At 45.5% G+C, this 19802-nt stretch overlaps 1 long non-coding RNA gene across 1 annotated transcript in view; it reads left to right on the top strand.

Moving 5' to 3' along the window:
* Positions 1-19512, top strand: part of LOC134419861 (uncharacterized) — a 51160-nt gene extending 31648 nt beyond the window's left edge. Inside the window, exon 3 of the long non-coding RNA XR_010028177.1 lies at positions 19278-19512. This is a non-coding gene — a long non-coding RNA (uncharacterized LOC134419861). The remainder of the gene's footprint in view (positions 1-19277) is intronic.
* Positions 19513-19802: the final 290 nt, after the last annotated feature.

Raw genomic sequence — 19802 nt, 5'->3', positions numbered from 1 at the left:
CCTCTGAGTACTATTGATTAACTAATACCTAGTTTACCGTATGATCTGAGTTCCTCTTAAACACCTTTCTCTTCTTTATTCAATGAAGTTTGTTATTTTAACCCTTTGACTGGGAATTTACTCACTCAGTAGGTGGCTGGTACCTCTTCTGAAAAGCTTTGTATTAAGGAAGCTAGTGAGAGAGACTGAAGATCCTGTCAATGAAAGCCAAAGTCTTTTGAACTGTTTAGGCTCTGAACTCTTTGTGTTTTGGTAGGATCTAGTAGGAATTCTTCAGCTAGGAGAGGGGGGCCTGCTCTGAGACACAGGACCAGCACGAAACGAGGAGGCTGCTCCTGCTCTAAAGAACTTCAGCCTGAATAGAAAACACAAAGAATGGGAGGAAAACTAGAGGAACAAAGGAAAGAGATTACTTGGCCAAGATTGAACAGTAAATCAGTGGCAAAACTTCGAAGAGTTCCCTTGGGTCCTAATCTGGTGACCTTTCCAGTGGGGCAGGCTGCCTCTGGCTTTTCACTGAAGTGTGCAAAGCGTTGGCTTTTGATTTGCAAATAGATTAAAGCATACAGCACCTTATGCCAAAACCTTCAGCACAAAGTTAACATTGCCTAATGGTGTCTTGTATTGTTCCAGAATGCATAGAGGACTAATCCTCAGCACAATGTGAAAAATTAATGCAAATTTAAACTTCTGAAAAGTAGAAAATATTGGTACACTGTCAAAATAATCTTAACTCTTCCCTCTTTGAGAATTGCTGCTATATTTGCTTGTACAGGCCAAATCTCAGGGAAAATTCAAGAAACAAGGCACGTGAAAGCATCCAGTACAGATTAATAGTCTTTGTCAATAGTCTTTGTCAAATCCCATCATGAGAGATGGAACAGGCACCAGAGGGTTCTCTTAAATTTCTTCATAGCCACTTCCTTTAAGTTCATAGACTTTAAAGTCAGAAGGACCTCCCTGGAATGTCTGACCTTATCTGCAACAACTTTCAGACTCCTTTTAATTCCTCAGTATTGAGCCAAATGTACTGACATTGTCCACAACATCTTCAACAAAGGCAGGTCTTGGGTGCTGGAGTAGTTTCAGACAGAGAACATATTGTCTGGGGGCCTTGGCTCGGGCCCTCCCCTGCACAGCCACCACAAGGTTGGCTGGCTAACCTTGGCATACTCAGCCAAGATGATGCATTTTGGGGTGTTGAGCCACGCTGCTTTGGGAGTGCTTAGAATAGTCCACCTAAAACAGGAAAGTGATGCTTGGTATTATCTATAGCAGAGCTGGGATTCCTCTAATACCTGGATGGATTTAATCTAGTGCCCCTTTTCCTTTTGGGGTAAAAGGGGTCTAGCTGTGACGCAAACAGGTTACAATTTAGAAAACAGTTTGGCTCTTCAGGCCTTACGGTCCCTCCCATCATCAGCAAGGTGCTAACAGCTCAGCTTCCAACATCAAGAGCAAATAAATACATTTATTTAGTCAGGATGCTTTCTCATAGAGGGAAAGGGCTAGCGGGGGTCTGCAGATCCAGCAGCATCTGCAGAGATGCTGTTGGTATTTGGCTGCAGAGGAGGGTGGCCAGTACTCCCATCGTGGCAATGAGGGACTGGGTGTGGGACCCCCAAATCACCCTTGGACCTTGCTGAAAGCACTGAAGCCCCATGCATGCTTCAGCTCTTCACTTAGCAACACTTCTCCCTTTGCCTGTCTTACTTATTCAGCTTATAAGCAATTTGGGCAGAGCCTGTGGCTCGCTCCATATGCTCTGGGTGTTACATTTAAGTGTAAGATGCTCAAGTCTAGTATGTTGTATATATAAACCCTGGTTTTACTAAGCTGGGAGGAAGAAAAATCCTCTTTTCTCGTCTGCAGCACACCAGACTTATTACCCTGTAAGGAAGAGCTGGGTAGGGAGAGCTCAGGTTCTTGTGCCATTTAATCACATCTGATCTTACAGCCCAGTGAAATGTTTATGGGAAATGTTTATGGGGGGCCATTTATTAGATGTCTTTTCCCTCTACGTGCTCAGGTGCTTTGAGGAACTTCCTGAATTTACCCCTGTGCAACACTCAGTTGAATCATTCCTCCAGACAAGTTTCAGCCCCAGATTAATAGCAACTTGAGTCCAAACATGATTCACTCTTTTGACTGGATGCTGAAAGTCTGCTATTCTCTTGCCTGCACAAGTTTTTATCTTTCTTAAAAAGAAGAAATAATGAGTAAGGGAAAGGAAATAATGTACAATGAATTGCAGTCAGGAGTTATTTGTGTAATGAACAATGTCTTTGCAATGCTTCCACAACACTGGTACTAAAATCCAGACGCCAAAGGGAAAGTGGCTGAAAGGGGACACTCATACAGCCTACCCATCTGGAGTGGTCCCATCTGGTCCTCATCCCTCACACCTCAGGATTTGTCAGTCATGACATGCTTTCATTTTCTCCATCCTGCAGTGATGCAACATCTCTATGTCATGGTGGGAACCAAGGCACAGGCTAGATGAAATGTCTTGCCCCGTGGTTAGTGGGAGACAGACTCCAAGTCATTTATAATGTTTTCTTCACTTCCAGTGGGCACATTTCCCTGGTGATTTTTTTTTCCCCAGAGTGGAAGGAGGTTCCCTCATGTGCCCTGGTATCTCTAAGGAACACGGACACCCATTTTGTTTGGTCTCTATACTGCTGTTTCCTGGAGACTAAATATCTGTCTGTGCCCTGTTCTTTACATTTGTCCCTGAATACCTGTTACCAGTTACTGTCACATCAAAAATACTGCACTGCTTGGACATTTGGGCTTATGTAATGTAGCATTCCTGTTCTTATGAGAATTGGGCACTTCCCTGTTTTTCATTGTGATCTCTACTGAGCAGGTAGCATGTGAAATGACCCCAGAAAATTTGGTGTCAGTGTCTCTCAGACATTTTCTTTTCCATGCAGTCCTACCTCCAGCAGGGCTGGCAGCTGACTGAGTTCTGTACCACTCCTCCAGAAGGTTTTTACCAAGTATATATTGTGTGTTCAACAAAGAACTGCTTTTCCCAGTAGTGTAAATAGGAGCTTTGCAAGGAAAGCATGTCAGATTCTGGAATCCTGATTATCTTCAATGGCCCAAGGAGCTGCTACCATCACAGAACCTGAACCTTCAAACCAGCCTGAAAAAGTCTTACCCTAATTGTTGCTTTGATCCCAGTCACTTTTGGTTGTGGGTGGGAAGGCACATGGATGCCTCCTGAGCAGCTGCCAGGAGATGGGATAGGTGTCTGGCACGGGAGAGGGCAGTAGAAAGGAGCAGAGCCACATTGCAGAGCCAAGGTGGTACACTAATGGCCTTTTGACAGGGATGTGGTTTCCAGAATCTCTCTCTATTTCTGGCAGAAGATGTCAGGGCCAATGAATCCTGGAAGCTCTCAAGTGCAAGTCTGGATATGTTCTGTCTCAGTGTGCCAGCTCTGCTGAAGGAAAAACGACTGCCACACCACTGTCCCATCCCTCAGCAGCTATTTGGCAACCTCACCCCCACATAAACACAGCAGCTGGCTTGCCTGCTATCTGCTGACCCTTTTCTTTTCCTCACCCCTTATTCCCTGAATGGATCAATTTTTAAAATTTATTAAGAGTCAGATGTACAGCTGAGAACTGAACAGGGATGAAAAACTCCTGGAAAAACAGGTGGGGGTTGCTGGAAAGCAGCATTATTTATCCCCCATGGCCAGCACCAGGTCAAGTAGCACCTCTCCTGGCTCCCTTGCAGTCCTTTGAGCCCCTGCTGAATTTGATGCTTGTTCAAGGTCACCTGGCCACTTTTGGCTCCTGGCTCTGTGCCTCAGCCCTCGATGGGTGTGTTCTGCAGCATGATCAGCCAGGAAAGAAGGGGCAAACCACGCAAACCTCACTCACTGGCACAAGTGTTTTTGTGCAGTTCAGACCCTCTCTCTTTCCTCCATCAACAATCTTGGATCCACCAGTTTCTTTGACAACGTCGTTGGCTCCAAGCAGTTACAGGGGCTGGGCAAAGTCAGAATTTTATTTTGGTGCATCTCTCACCTTGAAAAGTGTTACAAAAACATGAAGTCACTGCTAGAAAGGGTTGGAAATTTTATTTCACTTATTTTTTTTTCTGTCACAAAAGACAAATGTATTCAAACTGTAATTGTGGTAAATGGGATGGTTTTAACAAGTTTTCCAACTTACAAAACTGTTACAAATCTTCTAAACCAAATTTTTTCTTTTTTTTAATGATTAGAAATTTAAACGTTTTGTACATTGAAATAACATTTCATTTTAAAATTTAATTTCTAGTAGAAAAAAGACATTAAATAGCAAGGAAAAGTCCAAATCCAATATTTTAAAATTATTTTAATCGGTACCAATTTTTGTTTTGCCTTGCTTTGTTTTTGTTGTTTGTTTTGGGTTTTGTTTTTGTTTGTTTGTTTGTTTGTTTTAATTTCCTCATGGTTTGTGAACAGTTCTGAGATTTCCTTCCAGTTTTTTTTCTGATGTGGAGAGGAACATCAACTAAAGTTTTGAAAACTTTTATAAGTAGGGGAAAGTCTTCCCTGCCAAGCTCTAGCTACAGCTTGGATATGTCTGAAAACACTGACTGTCAAAAGCTGTGATCTGATTTTACCAGGAAGGGCTTTCTTATGTTGTCACACCCCTGTGTAGCCTCTGAAGAGTGAGTAACAGGGAGCTATTCCTGACAGTTTCCACCTGCGTGAGCTCCTAAACTTTTCTAAAATAGAGTATATCATGTTTTGGAGATGGAGATGTGTTAAGATGCTTGGAGACAGCCAGAAGGATTTGTAAACAGAATTATGTGAGACAGGAGTCAATGAATAAGAATAATGACATGTAGGAAAGGATTGGGAAATAAGTTAGGGATGACTCAGTGTGAAGGTACACAGCAAACAATCACCCATCTCTGACAGAAAATGCATGGGAGAGCTTTGAAGCAGAAGATTATCTCCAGTAGAGACTCCAGCTTGTAGAGGTTTGCAGCTCAGGGGCTCCTTGAGCAAGGAGCTTCATCCCTTTGTCTAAAGGTATGGCTAAGGTATCTTGAAACACAGTGTGAATACAGATATAATCTAATAATTGTGACTCTATCAAAGTCAAGTGGAACTGCTCACTGAAGCCTGTGGCACTTTATTAGAGCATCTTTCTTTTCCTGACATTTCATTTATCCATGGTTTGATTTCTACAACAGTCATGCCAGTCCTGTGTTTTTGACTTTTACTTTTGCCTGAAAAACATTTTTTTTGTATAGTAAGCCTTCACCCTTTCTTCCAATGAAGTTTCAATTAAAAAAACACAAAGTCAAACTGCAATTTAAATCTTTTATTCCACCCCACGTTTAGCTTTATCTCTCTCCCTGGCAGAGTGGTTAATTGGAGAGATGAAGCACTGGGGTGGCTTTGACCCTGAAGAACATCATCTACTCTTTCTTCTCCTGCACATAAATCTCACTGGTGCACCTTGCCCTTTGCAGCACGATAAGACTGAGTGACCAGCACACACTCAGCAGAGCAGATGAGGAGGGTGTAAGTACAGATAGTTTCCAAATGACCCCAGAGAAGTGCACAAATTATGTTGCTAACAACTATACTCTACATGGCAGGGATCCAGGGCCCTGCAATTAGATGTGAATATTACAGTTGGCTTCAAAACACTATAGAAATAAGAAATTGCTGTCTTTTGGGGAATTAGAGCATCTTTTTATTGGATGTGGGGAGAGCAGATTGGTGGCAGGCTCATTGCATGTTTTTGTATTCTGGGCAGTTTGCCTGCTCGAGAGGAAGCTATTTATTGATCTCTGACTGTGAGGGTTAATAAATCTCTGTTCAGACTAGTTCAAACTCTGGCCAGGTCAGTCTGAGGCAGATGATAACTGCTTCTTAACCAGAGGCACTCTCTGAAGCCGCTCTGGTCTGGTTTGCAATAAGAAACCAGAGGTTTCTTGATCTTCCCTCAAGCCTCTAGCATTCAGGTAGTTTGGATTTAATTCACATGGAGGTTTTTTTTTTTTTTTTATTGCATGGCATTGAGGCCAACAGCATTTTTCCCATCTCTTTACATATTCTGTTACACAGCCGTGCCACCTTCGGTGGGGGCTTGGCAGACAGGCTGGTTTCATTACCCCGTCTCCTCCCCTCCCCTCCTGAAGGAAGAACATCTTCATTAGGAATCTCTGTGTGTGGAAATCAGCTTATGCCCCACACAATATGTGCAAGCCCCCTGGAAGGGTTTTGTGAGAGGTCACACGCTGCGGCCTGCCCGTCACTGCCCACCCCGGGGCGGCCACCCCGGCCCGCCGCCTCCCCGGGCCTTGCCCTTTGATTCCTCACCCTCAGCGCCAGCGCCTCTGCCTCAATAGACCTAATTTCCAATTGTCTCCATGAGCTTTGCAAGTCTCTCTATCACACCCTGAACAAATATGCCTTCCCCCCGCCCCCCCCTTTTTTATTTGTTCTTCTGAGCTCTCTGCTGAATAATCGGTTCTTTCCCCCACTTCCATGTTTCTGCTCTAATCAAGGACAGATTCTTGTGAAAATAGATTGGTCTTCCCGCCCCCCAATGTGTGCTCGTCCTTTTTTTTAAATAGTTTCCTAGAACTGGTAGATTTGGCTGGCCCTCGGGTCTCTTCTGCTGTAGGAGGGTTAAAGGGAGAGCTGGGTGGCCTGTTTGCTTTCAACTTTAACTCTTTCATCATTTTCAGAGAAAACCCTTTTCCCTACCCCCCTTCCTTAAGAGAGGCAACCTCATGTGGTGTAGGAACCCCCACTGAAACCTTGTCAGCAGCTTTGGGCTCAGGTAATGCCTCCTGCCAGCTGCCTTGAGCAGCCCTGAATTATGGGTTGATCCTGAGAGGTGCTGCGTGTATGTTGGATGCTTAGTGCCCTTGGCTCTCACTGGAAATGCCAGGACTCAAGACAGGGACCCTTTTCTCCAGGGCTGTAAGCACTGTGTGGAAGTGTGGAAGCTCTTGATGTTGAGTTTCATAATTGAGGATATTGCGTTCCCTGGACTTCTCCATTTCCCTGGCCTCCCACTGGGTGTGGAAAGCACCAATTCTCACCTTCCCTCAAGGGTGCTGGATGCCTGGCAGCGGAACAGCAGGGCCAGATGCAGTCTCACATCTAGAGGAAGGTGAACCTCGCATCCAGGGGAAGGTGAACTTCTGTAAAACCTGAGGAGGGCACTAGAGAAATGCAGAAATGCCAAGACTCAGCCAGCCAGTGCATGTGGCTGCCATCTGCAGAGCCCACTGCCTCTTCTGCTGGACTTTTCCTGGGAGGGTGAGGTGAAGAGGTGGTGGGGAAAGGGTTCTCAGACAATTTTTTATGTTGTGGGGCAGCTAAGGTCTTATCAACACTTTCCTCCCTGTCTGATCTGTGATTACTGAGCCTTCACGTGTGCACGCTGACTGTGTGTGTGTATAAAAATATATGGCTGTATAATTAGAACCAGCCAAGAATATTTGGCTGAAATGGTGGTGAAGGAGGTGGGGGGGAATCAGGGAGTGTCCAAATATACCGATTCATTGGAGCCAGAACTCTTCATGGGAAGTGTCAGGTTTGATGAATTTCCCATTCAAAAAAAAAAAAAAAAAAAAAAAAGAAAAGAAAAAAAAGAAGTTTTGACATATTTTAAACATTCCAGTGCAGTGTTTTTAAACCATCACTTCCCAGACTCATTTTTTTTCCTACTTGCAGAAGTTTTTGAGATCATTCTGAATCAGGCAGAATAGGGATTTAAAGTGTGGCCAATGTACTAAACACTAGGTAAAGAGCATCAGTCAGTCTCTTTGTCTCCTTTTCACCAAGAAAAGCTTCCTTTTAAAACTGATTGAAGCTGAAATGGTCCACAGGGATACGTCAACTTCAGCCAAATAGTTTATCTGACCAGATGAGGTGATAGCCACCTCTAATTAGAATGTCTCCATTGTGTAATTTAGTGACTCTTCCCCCCTCCAAGGTGCACCTACCATCCTACCCTATAGCAGCTTTTTGACTGAGTGCCCTAACTGCGCTGGTTTTTCCTTACTCTCCTCATTTGCCCATACCTTCCCATCTTCCCAGAAAGGCTCCCTGCCCCCTCACCAGTGCTGCAGAACCTCAGCCTTGCCACAGCAACAGGAGCTCAAGGGGATGGCAGTGCTGGCAAAGGCAGAGAGAACCACACATCAAGACAGTGTGTGAAACCACACGCAGTTCTGAGGAACTGGGACCCACCAATTGAGGATCTAAGCCATTGTTAGAGCCTGAGGGCCATGTGGCCCTTTGCTGGAACTTTTACCCAAACTATTACTCATGCTCGCCAAGGTGGAAAGTCCTTGCACTGGAGCCCAGATCCTCAAAGGTTTGGTTTGACCAGAGAATCAAATACCTAAATACCTTTGAGGATTGCAGCTTTAGTCACTACATCGACCACCAATTTTGAATCCACTCTGGAGAACTTATAAATGCTTCTTTATAAGCCTTTCAGGCTGTACTCTGCCCCGACTGGCTTTGTCCTGGTGACACTGAGCACCTCAGCTCACATCCTTGCTCTCCCTTCCCCATGCTGCAACTTCTCTGGGGTCTTGGCCACAGCTCTTCCCTTCCTCCAAGCTTTTGAGCAAAGCAGTCACCTGAGCCACTGTTTCAGCAGGTCCCTGTGGGCTGGGCTAAGCAGAGGTTGGCAGATGAACAAAAACGTAATGTAAATTGGCATGTCTGTTCACATTTAAATAATACATAGATAGCCCTATATGTTTATACATATTGAAATATTCATATTATTCTCATATTCTCCTTGGTTTTCCAATACCTTGAACTAGTTCAGAGTCAGGCTGAAGAGCTGGGGACAAAGGACCCATTCCCAGCGTTCCCTTCTGAGTGACACCACCGTGGATGACAGCAGCTTGTCACTGTACCAACACCTGCATTTGGGAGCAGTGGGGGGGACACTCAACATCTCTGTTTCCTTCCTTGGGACACTGGAAAACAATTACTCCTGTGGGTCACATAGGAGCTGCCATCTGCAAGGTTTTCTGCACTTTCCTTGCCACTATCAGGTAGAAGCTCTAAAACTCCAGATTTAATTCAGCTTGAATATCTATTATTGTCCTTTCTTTTCTGTGCTGTCCATGTCACCTTCACAGGCTGTTTATCTCCTCATGTTCTTTTGCATTAGTTACAAAGGGCAATCTTGTTAGATATGGTGATAAATAGCAGCAAAAATAATGCAAGCAAGAAATGATGAACTGTTAAAAGGGAATTACGCTGTAAAGTATTCAAATGTTAATGGAATACTCATAAGTGTTGACAGCACTTCACAATCTTGGTGGTGTTTGAGATCAAAGTTTTAATTTAACTATTTTATACTGTGGCAAACTCAAATCCAAACCCAGACAGAGGCCAGAGGATTGCTCTGATACCATCTGAACTGAGAGCAAATCAAAGTGCTGCCATACTGGGAAGCATTCCCATGGGGGAACCTGACTGAACCCAGCAGGGCAGAGCTTGCCCCACTGATGTGCAGGCAGTGCTGATGCTTCCAGGGCAGCCTGGCCACCAAACCTCTGCTGGTCCCACAGCCCAAATAAGCTCAGCCTTGCAATGCCAGCTAATTGTGCCTCCTTACAGGAGCTGGACTCAATGATCCATGTGGATCCCTCTCCCACTCAGAATATTCTGTGTTTCTGTGATACATCCCCCAAAACACCATCAGACTGACCTACTTTTGTCTCCAACAAAACCTTTCTATTCTTATTTTTCCTGCTCTTTGCCCTGGTTTTCATCTTGCTTCCCATGCCATGCCTCTGCATGTACATTCAAGGCTTATACAGCTTTTATTGACGTTTTCTTGTAAATATGGGTTTGGGCTGCAACCCACCCATTACACATTTAAAGGGTGCTTGATTGACAAGTCTCTCCAAGTCAACAGAAAAATCAGCTGCGTGCTACTCCTTTATGTTCTTCTCCAGAGATCTGCTTGAACTCCCTCTTGTGCTGTGCCAGTGCTCTGACCTGCACAGCCTGAGCTCCCCATGGATATTTTGGGGAGCTTTAAGTCTTCCCTGCATTGATTTTTCTGTCCCATGAGCTGTGTGAAGCAGAGGGCTGGCAAAGCACTGCACCTTACAGTGGGGGTGCAGGGGCTGCCCTGGAGCTCTCCTGTGACATCCGTGGTGGGGCTGTCTGTGCCAGGGTGGTACAGCCCTGCTGCTGGCATGCATGCAACCACACCAAAGCAAACACTGCAGCCAGCTCTGTCTCCAGAGCAGGAGAGCATCCCCTGAGCCAGCAGAGGCAGCAGCTCACATCTGTTCAGGCGGCCACACGAGCTGCACAGCCTTAACACTGCTGCTTCTCATTTATTCACCTGCCTTTTTTTTCTTTTTCCCCCTCCACCCTCTAGCAGACGGATTTCCCTCAGACAGGACCTCCCCGTGGCTGTCTCTGCGTGTGTTGTTCCCTCTGCTGAGCTCTAGGCCCTGCATAGGGGTGGGCTGGGGGCTGAGTTTGCCCGAAGGGCATTGCTTTGTACCTACCAGATGTGCTGAATTTCTCACTCCGGCTCCCTCTGAGCAGCCCCCTGCTTCCTATTGACCTTGCTGTAATTTAGATTCTCAGCCTTTTGCCAGTCCCTGCAGCTGATTTATTCTCCTGGTGTTTAATGTTGGATTTGCCTCTTTGGAGAAAGGTTATAACCACCTTGGAAATGCTTGAAGAGCCGACCTTCTGTCTTTTTTGTTATTTTTTTCCTCACTCCTTGAGAGCGAGCTCCTGTTACGGTATGTGGTAGCCTGCAGTTTCCCCGCTAGCAAATTCTCTGCTGGTCAGGTCTCTATGTGAGCATTTGCGTTCTATCATTAAGCCTTTAGAGATCTTGCCAGCCACTGGTCTGGCATCCAGTCATTCTCAGCAGGACTGGTTGCCTGTATCCTGTCTTTAGCTAATGCTCTGTCAACCACAGGGGAAACTCAGCCAACAAGATCTCTATCAGCCTTTCAAGGACCAACCGTTCTGCCATGTGGACTGAAGTCGTATGCTCTGGCCTGATCTATTTATTAAAGAGCTCTGCCAATCAGCAGACCTTGTCAAAAATAATGTTTCCCCTTATCCTCTCCCTCCTTCCTGGAAAATGTTGATGCGAGTGACAAAATGTTTGTTTTCATTGACTTATTCCATGGAAATTTACAGGTTCTGTTGGAAAATTAAAGATACTTTTTCAGCTGCTGAAGATCTTTCACTTTGAGGCTTTTCAGATTTCCAATAAAAGAAAAATAATTGAAGATTTTCAAGGAAAGGCACTAATCACTTGTTAACACATGGATTTCACTGAGTCTCAGCTTTCCAGCAAGACTTCTCTTTGCTTAGGCTGACTAGTGATTGAAGGGTTTTCCTATCACAGAAGTGCTCCTGAGGGATGGTGCCTCAATGCTTGCTGTGGCACACATTGCCACCTGCTCTCTGGGCAGTGTTGGCTACCTCTTACCACCCCCATTATTGTCCTGCATTGCTGGTGGACTTTACACATGCAAAAATGGTCTTTTTTCTTGATGGAGTCTGCTGTCTGATCATCTAGGGGTTATTATCTAGATGGTTTTCATCCATTGTTTCAGAAGGAGTGGTTTTTGTTTGGAAGACAGGTGTAATTGTGTGGCTTAAATTCTTCTTTGTGTGGCAAAGATCTTGGTCTTGTTACCATTTATTTCTTCCTGTGTGGACCAGGTGTAGTCATATAAGCTATAATCAAAGTCTTCTTCATTCCTTTGTGTTTGGGGGACCATGTCTGAAGAGAGGGGGAGCTCTCCTAGACACTTCGGACCCAAGACAGGGGGTTTCACTTCCCTTATTCTTTAGATGTGTCAAAATCTGTGACAAAACCAAGCAGTTCACAGAGGTATCTTGCATTTTGATGACTACATGATCCTCTCTTGCTCATCTGAACACATCTGGTCCTGCCTTCCCCTCCCATCAGATTTTACTCACTGTTAACCTTCCAGACCTAAAAACACAGGTGGGATCGTGTCTTTGTTTCTATCCAGGCCATGGGCTTCCTACTTTATGGACCAGAGATTGGGCTTCCTACTTTATGGACCAGAGAGTGAGGCACTGCATCACATCCAGCTCATTAGGCTCTGCTCTGCTGTACAAGCATGAGGGAAGGTGGAGAGGGTTGAGCAGATAAAGCCTGGAACTGCTCTTCTAGTGAGATGTGCTCACAAAGCCACTTTGATCACCGGAATCAAGCTTTAAAGGACTCTGAGCAAATGCTGTATTAGCTGAGCTCTGAGAATTGCTCTGTATGTGTGTGTGTGTGTGTCTGTGTGTGTGTGCATGCACATGTGTGTCTCAGCCAGATGTTCTCAAGCTCAGCCTCCCTGAGCTTGGCAGAGAGCTCTTTCCAGAAACTTGCACTTGTGACTTCAATGCCCAGTGGATTCCTCTGAGCTGGCCTCCAGTTTGTCTGGCACATACTGGCTGGCATTTAACCAGAGCTGGATTGGTAGGAGAAAGCTTTGGAAACCAGAGAGCCTTGCCCATCCTTGTTGGCCGGGGGAGATGAATCTCTCCCTCTTGCCTGCCCAGCTCTGGGCAGTTGTATGGCATAAAAAATCACCAAACAGCTGGTAGGGCAAGCACAGGGTTTTCCTTTGGAGAATGCAGCTCTGTCAAAACTCAAAATATCTTGAAATATTTTCAGTATGAAAAGTGCTATTTTTAAAATCTTGAAACAACTTTTTAAAATGTGGTGTAATAGGTTATGTGAAATATAAAGTAAGTCCAACTAGTCTTGTCTAGATTAAAAAAAAAAAAAGTTTGGTTTTTTTTATCATAGAGAATTTAGTCATATTCTTGTTTTATCCTGGCTTTGAAGAGAAAGCTCTTCTCAACTTGAATGAGTCCAAATTACAGTACCCCACTTCTTTTGTGAAACAAAATACTGGTTCATGGTGAAACTTAATGGGAAGATTTTTCTTTAGGATCAAACCCTATTTGTGCTGCACAACTGAATCGTTCATTTGAAGTTCTCTCACAAATGCCTCAGTCCCTCACCTGGAAAACAGGAAAATCCCCATGTAGCTAATGTGACCGATCATAAAACATGCACATTGAGTCAAGCATGATAGCAATGAGGAAAAAGACCGACCCTGTGGGTAGGGCAGTGGTCTCAGACATGAGATCCGGGTTCCCTGTTCCCTGCACGTGGTCCCTGTGGCCATGGCCCATCACCCGAGATCATCCTCGTTAGACAGCAGTTATGGCTTTGGCAGTGGCTCTCAGGGTGCCATTAGGACCGATCGAGCGCACCGTGTGCGCAAAGCCCCAGCCTGGTGACGAAGGTGGCCCGAGGTGATGAAAGTGATTTGGTGCTGGGTATCAGCTCCTTGATTATAAGGAAACATGCAAACCTTTTTCCTCCTGGCTTCTGTTGCATTGCATTTTCCTCTTGGCTCCTTGAGGGGGTCCAGAAAAGTGGCACAGTTAGAAGTCTGCTGGAAGCTCACCAGTTGAGGGGCTGGTGGCACACAAGACCTGACAGAGCTGGGAGTGAATAGGAGTAAACCCAGCAAGGGTTAGGTGAGGCCAGCGAGCTTTATTTTTGAAGCGGCACAGAGAGAGAGAGAGAGAAGGAAGAAAGGAAGGAGGAAACAGCTGTAAGGACATTTTTGTTGCTGACTGGTCCAAAGGAATGTGTATAAACAGCTTTAGATGTATTTTCCTGAGCATGCTAAGTGTATTTACTCCCTGCTCTAATTGGTCCTGCCTGAAGTTAGCCAGGACTAAGAGTTCCCATGGGAAGTACGCCTCACTGACTCAAACGCTCTGCAGACTGACTGGAGCTCACAGTGCAACCTGTGTTTGTGATGGCTCCGGGGCTGTCCTTTCTCACAGCCTCCTGCTGCAGTGCCCAGGGCTGCACAGGCCAGGTGGCTTTCCTGCAGGGCAGCAGCACGGCTGGCTGGCACCAGTGCTGGACCTGGTAGCACAGGAATAAAGGGCTGTGTCTCCCTCCCAGGAAGGCTGGTCCGCGCAGCTGAGGCAGAGGATGCTTGAATTTATTTCATGAGCCAGCCACAGCTCAATTCTTCACTCAGTCCAAGCAAGTTGCAGGTGAAGGCTCCATGAGCAGAACCTTTTCTCGGTGCATTGCCATGCAGGCACCAACAACCAAAGGCATTTTTGCACGTGCAAACGCCCCTGGATGCACACAAAGTGTTTGTTCCCAGTAAAACCCAGACGGACACTTTTTCTGAAGAAAGTGCAAGCAGTCAGCAAAAAAGGGGGGGAAGCATAAACCAGTTTCTCGTTGCAAAATGTCGTTTTGATGGAACTGACATTTTTAGCAAAGCCAGTATAAATTTCAATGTTTTGTTTTGTTTGTTTAAAAAAAACAAACACAGAAAATGTCCAAATATGTAATATTGACATTTTCAGAACCAAATGTTTTCCTATTCCATCCTAGCACAGTTCTTAAAATTTGAGTTAACTTTTTCTTAAAAATACTATAAAGAGACCAAAGGAAAAAGAAGGCTTAAGTTCTTCTGAAGTATGTGGGCTTTCCACAAATATTATCTTTTCATTCTGACTCAACACTTGAGCCCATCCATCAAAGTGAAAATGAGATGCCCTCTTTTGGGAAATGCATGTTTTACTCCACTATCTAAGCCAGTTAGTTGTGAAAATGTTTCCAAAGAGCCCTGCCCACGACTGGTGATCTTTGGGGCTGCTGGCATCCTCCAGCCAGCAGACACCTGTAAAATGCATCCTTGGCAGGATACCAGCACAACTGCCCTTCCCATGCAGGGAGCATCAAGGCAGAAGCAGGTTACAGCCTAGGCTATCACCCTGTCCAAAAGAAAGATAAAGCAAAAATCTCATCCGGATGCTGGATTTCTAAAAATTGCTTTCCCTGAAGGTGCTTGAGGTCAAAAGATGTTGAGGAAGGGAAAAGTACAATGTGGGAGCTGCCTCTGCCTTGCTGGTTGCCAAGCTGTGGAGCCAGCAGAAGTTGTTGACAGGAAGGGAAACATTGGTGTGGTTCTGACAGTTTTTAAGCACTGTGTAAACACTGGTGATAAGGATTGATTATGACTGCAATTCTCCCTCATCCATTACATTGCTTTGGATCTTCACAGAGAACCAAGAGTGAGTGAAAAACTGAGCAGTGGGTTTGAGTTTGGTGACCTTGGATGCTGAGCTGGGCTTGGGATCTCCAGCAAGATTTGTTTCATAAACATGCTGAGCCTCTGGTTTCCCTTCTCTTTCACTTCCACCTTTCCTTTAAAGCTCTCTTTCCTTCTGTGTTTCCCAAATCCCGCCAGCCTCTGATGGGTTGGACACAGCTCTCAGGAGCTGGCAGCAGAGCCTCCCCATGAGCCCAGGAGGTGATGCCAGTCACACCTGTCATTCAGAAGAAGACATTACCTACAAATTTACTAGAACTGCTGAAGGGAGCCAGTAGCAGAGGAGAGATGGAAAAAATGAGTCCCCAGAAGAGACCAGATTGCTCCCAAGCTGACCTTCAGGGGATGCAGCATGTAGAGCACCAGCCACATGCAGTGTCATGCATGATACACATGCCAACTCTCCAGGAGTTTTCCAGATGCATTTCCAGTCTCCAGGAGGTTTGCCAGTTTTTATCTCATATAAAAGTTGATGCTCTGAGCCCCAAAGACCTCCTGCTCAGTCCCTCAGGACATGGGCTTGCTGTCTATGGCCCAAAAATTCTCAGATTTTACAGCTGGCTGGAGGGGTTATGAAAACCTGGAGTAAGTCCAGTGTGCTTTTGATTTCTTTTTCCTTGAGCTGGCTTTTTCCATGGCTCTTCCTTTATCTTGCTCTCCATCCCATGACATCTCTCTCCCCCTTCTCCTATGGCCCCACACCAAAACCAACTCCACCCTTCCCTGAGTGTCCCAGTTAGGAAGCAAAGAGGTAACTACGTGCCAGCTAGTACCTTCTTATCTAGTCACAGTATGTTCCCCTAAGGGAATTTTTGGCCTGGGATTTTGTGTGTGTGTGTATATGTGTGTGTTTTATATGCTTTATTTTTATCACAGAAAGGATAGACAGTACATTATGTCTTCAGTCCAGGAGGTTACACACTAGATAAGAGACAGGCAGATATACTACAACTGCTCCAGCCCGTGGAGTTGTGTTCCTGAGATAGCACTGGCAATGTAACAGGTAAACTGTTTCCAACCCCCCACATTTGGGCAGTGGATTTTGTGTCAACAAATCCAGATCCAAGCAGAGATTTCAATGTTGATGTTCCTGCAGACAGAGAATAAAGTCCACAGTGCTTCCTCCATTTCTGCCAGAATTGAACCTTCTCAAAGGCATCAGTCTCTCATCACCCCCATCCTGTCCACTCCTCCTCTGGCTTCATTCTCACCCTCTCTGTCCATCTCCAATCTGGCTGTGTTATGTGGTTCAGTGATCCCCTTGGGCTCCTCCAAGAATGCATCCAGATTAAAAGGAAATGGGTGTGTGTGTGTGTTTAAGCAACAGTGGTGTCAACAACCTCATAGTAGCACCTGTTAGCCAAAGTTAGGAAAGTAAATTTTAAAAAAGGTATTTCGGCATTAAAAGCTATAATCAGAGATGGTTTATCCGTGCCTACTTCTTGCATCTTTTTTGAAACCACCTGGTCTAATTATAATGCTGGAGACTGTATACTAGTTTTTAAAGGATTAAGGGTGAGCCACAATAGTGGGTGATCCCCTCTACAGTGATCACCCCAAAAGAGTGATCCCTTTTTGTTCTATCTTTTCAATAACAGCATCCTTGCCACTGAGCCACAGCTGTGGCATGCTCCAGTGGGCATCCAGGGTCTGATTCTCAAGCACTATCACCCTCACAAAGCTCAGGGCCTCACAGCCACTTCCACGAAGCCATTCATCAAGGGAGGTGTAGCAGAGCCTTTGAGTCATCCCAAAAAATCCTGCCCTCCTTCACCTCCCCCCCAGAGCCTTTGTCTTGTGCTGTGAAGGTTCACAGCATGTTGCAGCATCACGGTGCTCCTTTGGGGATGGTGATGCTGGGTTTATTTTCTCAGGAGAAACAGATAAAGGTGGCACCGGCTCCTATCCAACACTAAAGCTAAATTAGTAAAGTTATTGTTCTTTCAAACCTGAGGGACGTGACAGGAACTGTTTTGGATTTTGATCCGAAGCTTAGCAAAGCTGTGACCTTTGGATCAGCCTGACAATGAGCAATTGCGGCCGTGCTGCCCCAGCATCCATCAAATGCAATGATTTAGTGCTTGACTGGCATTGCAGAGATAAAAGTCACTGTAACTAAACATTGTCACAAGATGGATGTCTCCCAGTTAGAAAATATTGTCTTAACTTAGGCTTTAGTTTCTGGGTGTTTCTGTGGATGTCTCATCCCGATGTCTGCATCCTTTACAAATATTACGCAGACTTTAATGAATGTATCTTTGTGGCTTACCTGTGAGATAAGAGCAAACCATCTTCCTAATTTCAGAGGGAAGTAAGGCATCAAGAGATTATCAGCAAAGTGTAACACACTCCTTGTGTTACCTAGCAAGAATCATATTTATATCAGTTTTCCTGATTAGCTTTTTTGTAGCTCTTTATGCATATTCAGCATGGCTCTGGCTGGCCCCAGGTCCAGTCCCAAAGGCTGACAACCTTCACACATCCAATCCCTCATGCCTTGCACTTGGCAACTTGAAATGAGACACATGCAACACACATCTCAAAGCTCTAACTCCCTAACCTGTGAGGGCTTGATATTGCCTTTTTGGTGTCCTGATGCTTCTGTTCATGCCACAGATATTCAGTATACACTTAAGTTTAAAGTGAGCTGACATCACCCCTGCAGTGTTATTTTCAAAGATTCCTGTGGTAAGGCTAATTAGGCCATTACAGTATCTTGCAAGATTTGTAACCACTGGCTATACCAAAGGAATCTATCAAAAAAATATCAGATTACATTGTGCCTACGTCTCCCTCCCTTTCCACAAAACTCCACACTGATTGTTCCAGTGCTACTCATGCAATACAACCGTGGGGCAATGTGTTTTCTCAAGGTTTCAGATGAGGAAAACCAGAGCTGCTGGATCCCAAGTCAGCAAAATCCATGTAGTTCTTACAGCCTTCTCCATCTGCATGTGTCCTCAGCCATCTGCTGGGAGCGTGCAGGTGGAGGAGATGGGGCAGGATGATGGTCCCTGTCTCATCACACTGCTGGGTCCAGTTGAGCTTCCCTGCAATAGCTGCACTTCTACTTGAGCCCTTCAGCAGTTTCCACCTCCAGAAGACATGGGCAGAAGGGATGGATTTGTTTTTTATTTTTCCTTCCTACCAAAGTCCCCTTTCTGGTTTAGCTTTTGGCGCAGCTTTTTGCTGGCTGATGATCAGCTTGGACACCAGAACACTTTTAAGGTACCAATTAAGTTCTGAGCAATGACTTCTGCTATTCTTTATGCCTGGCAGCTAGTCAGAAGCTTCTCCCAGGTCCCCCAGCCTCCCAAAGACCCTCCTCACCCACTGTGAGGTTCCCTGTTGCCAGCTCTCACTGTATGGCAGGGCTTTGCTGGGGCAGCACTGCAGAGCTGGCCAGCCCACAGCCCAGGTGAGCCTTTCTCCTCCAGCACTTTGCAGCTCTGAGACTGTTAAAGCACATTCCTGAGGCTGAGCATCTTACAGTGGTTTTGGGAACAGGTAATTCTGCTTGCCTCTAGCTTGCTTTTATATTTCCAGGTCTCCCAGCTGCTCTGCACGGGTAGTAGGAGGGCTGGGGTCTGCTTCTTCCAGTGTGCATGGTGGGACTGGGTCCCTGCTCTGCCATACAAGCAATAATTTATTGCTCTCGTGGGTGAGGAGGGACTGGCTGTGTGCCTGGGCAGTGGGGTTGGGACCCAGTGGGTGCTCTTGCCAGCCAGAGGTAGCAGAAATGCTTTCCTTCCAGCTAAGTGGTGTTGGGAAAGTGTTTTCTTTTCATCCTCTTTCTAATTTTGGACTCTGAACTCAGTGCCCAAAACACACATACACCCGAGCCTAAGGTCCAGCAGGCCAAGATACATGTGTCATTATGGGGACTGTACAAACAGGAGCAGGATGGGAGGGAAGGAGCCAAACAATGATGTCTCCCTTCTCTCTGCCCAATATTTATTGTGATTTTCATGTGTCTGTCCCTGGCTACCCTCAGGCATGTCCATGGCAAGTAGGATTGAGCTGCACCTTCCTTGTTTAAGCCAGACCTCCTCTATCCACTCCATTTGACTGTTTTTCCCCTTTTTAAATTCATTTGTCAGATTTTCCATGTCGGAAGACAACAGAGGGAGCATCACTGCGGCTGCAACACAGCACACTCCTGCCTGTTTCCAGGCTAAAGTCACTGCGCCTCCCATCATCTGGGCAGCACAAAAACAGGACCAGAAGCACAAAAACAGGACCAGAGTCCTGCGTGGGGATGGGATGAGGAAACAACCAACCCATCCACAAACACAGCCATCTCTGCCTGAAGGATGTGGCCCCAGGACAGGATGCAACCAGGCAAGTAAAAAGCCAACAATTCATGAATATTTTGCAGACAGACCTGAGGACATTTTTAAGTTCTAATGGAAAATAATATTTGATGCTTTGCAAGTCAGTAAAAACTGATTTTATCTATGTGACTTTTTCTGCAAGACAGGCAATGATATCACATTATTGATGGTATTCTTTGTACTCTGTCCTTACTTGCACTGTTTCCCCTCTCTTATCCCAATCACTCATGAATTGCTCAGTCGTTCAGCCACATAGTTACATGGACAAGAATACAGATCAGTTGGACCTTG

Source organism: Melospiza melodia, chromosome 6, assembly GCF_035770615.1.
Source record: "Melospiza melodia melodia isolate bMelMel2 chromosome 6, bMelMel2.pri, whole genome shotgun sequence".
Classification (NCBI taxonomy): Eukaryota; Metazoa; Chordata; class Aves; order Passeriformes; family Passerellidae; genus Melospiza; species Melospiza melodia.
Note: the sequence above shows the minus strand (reverse complement) of the source record. Positions and strands in the feature narration are given on the sequence as shown.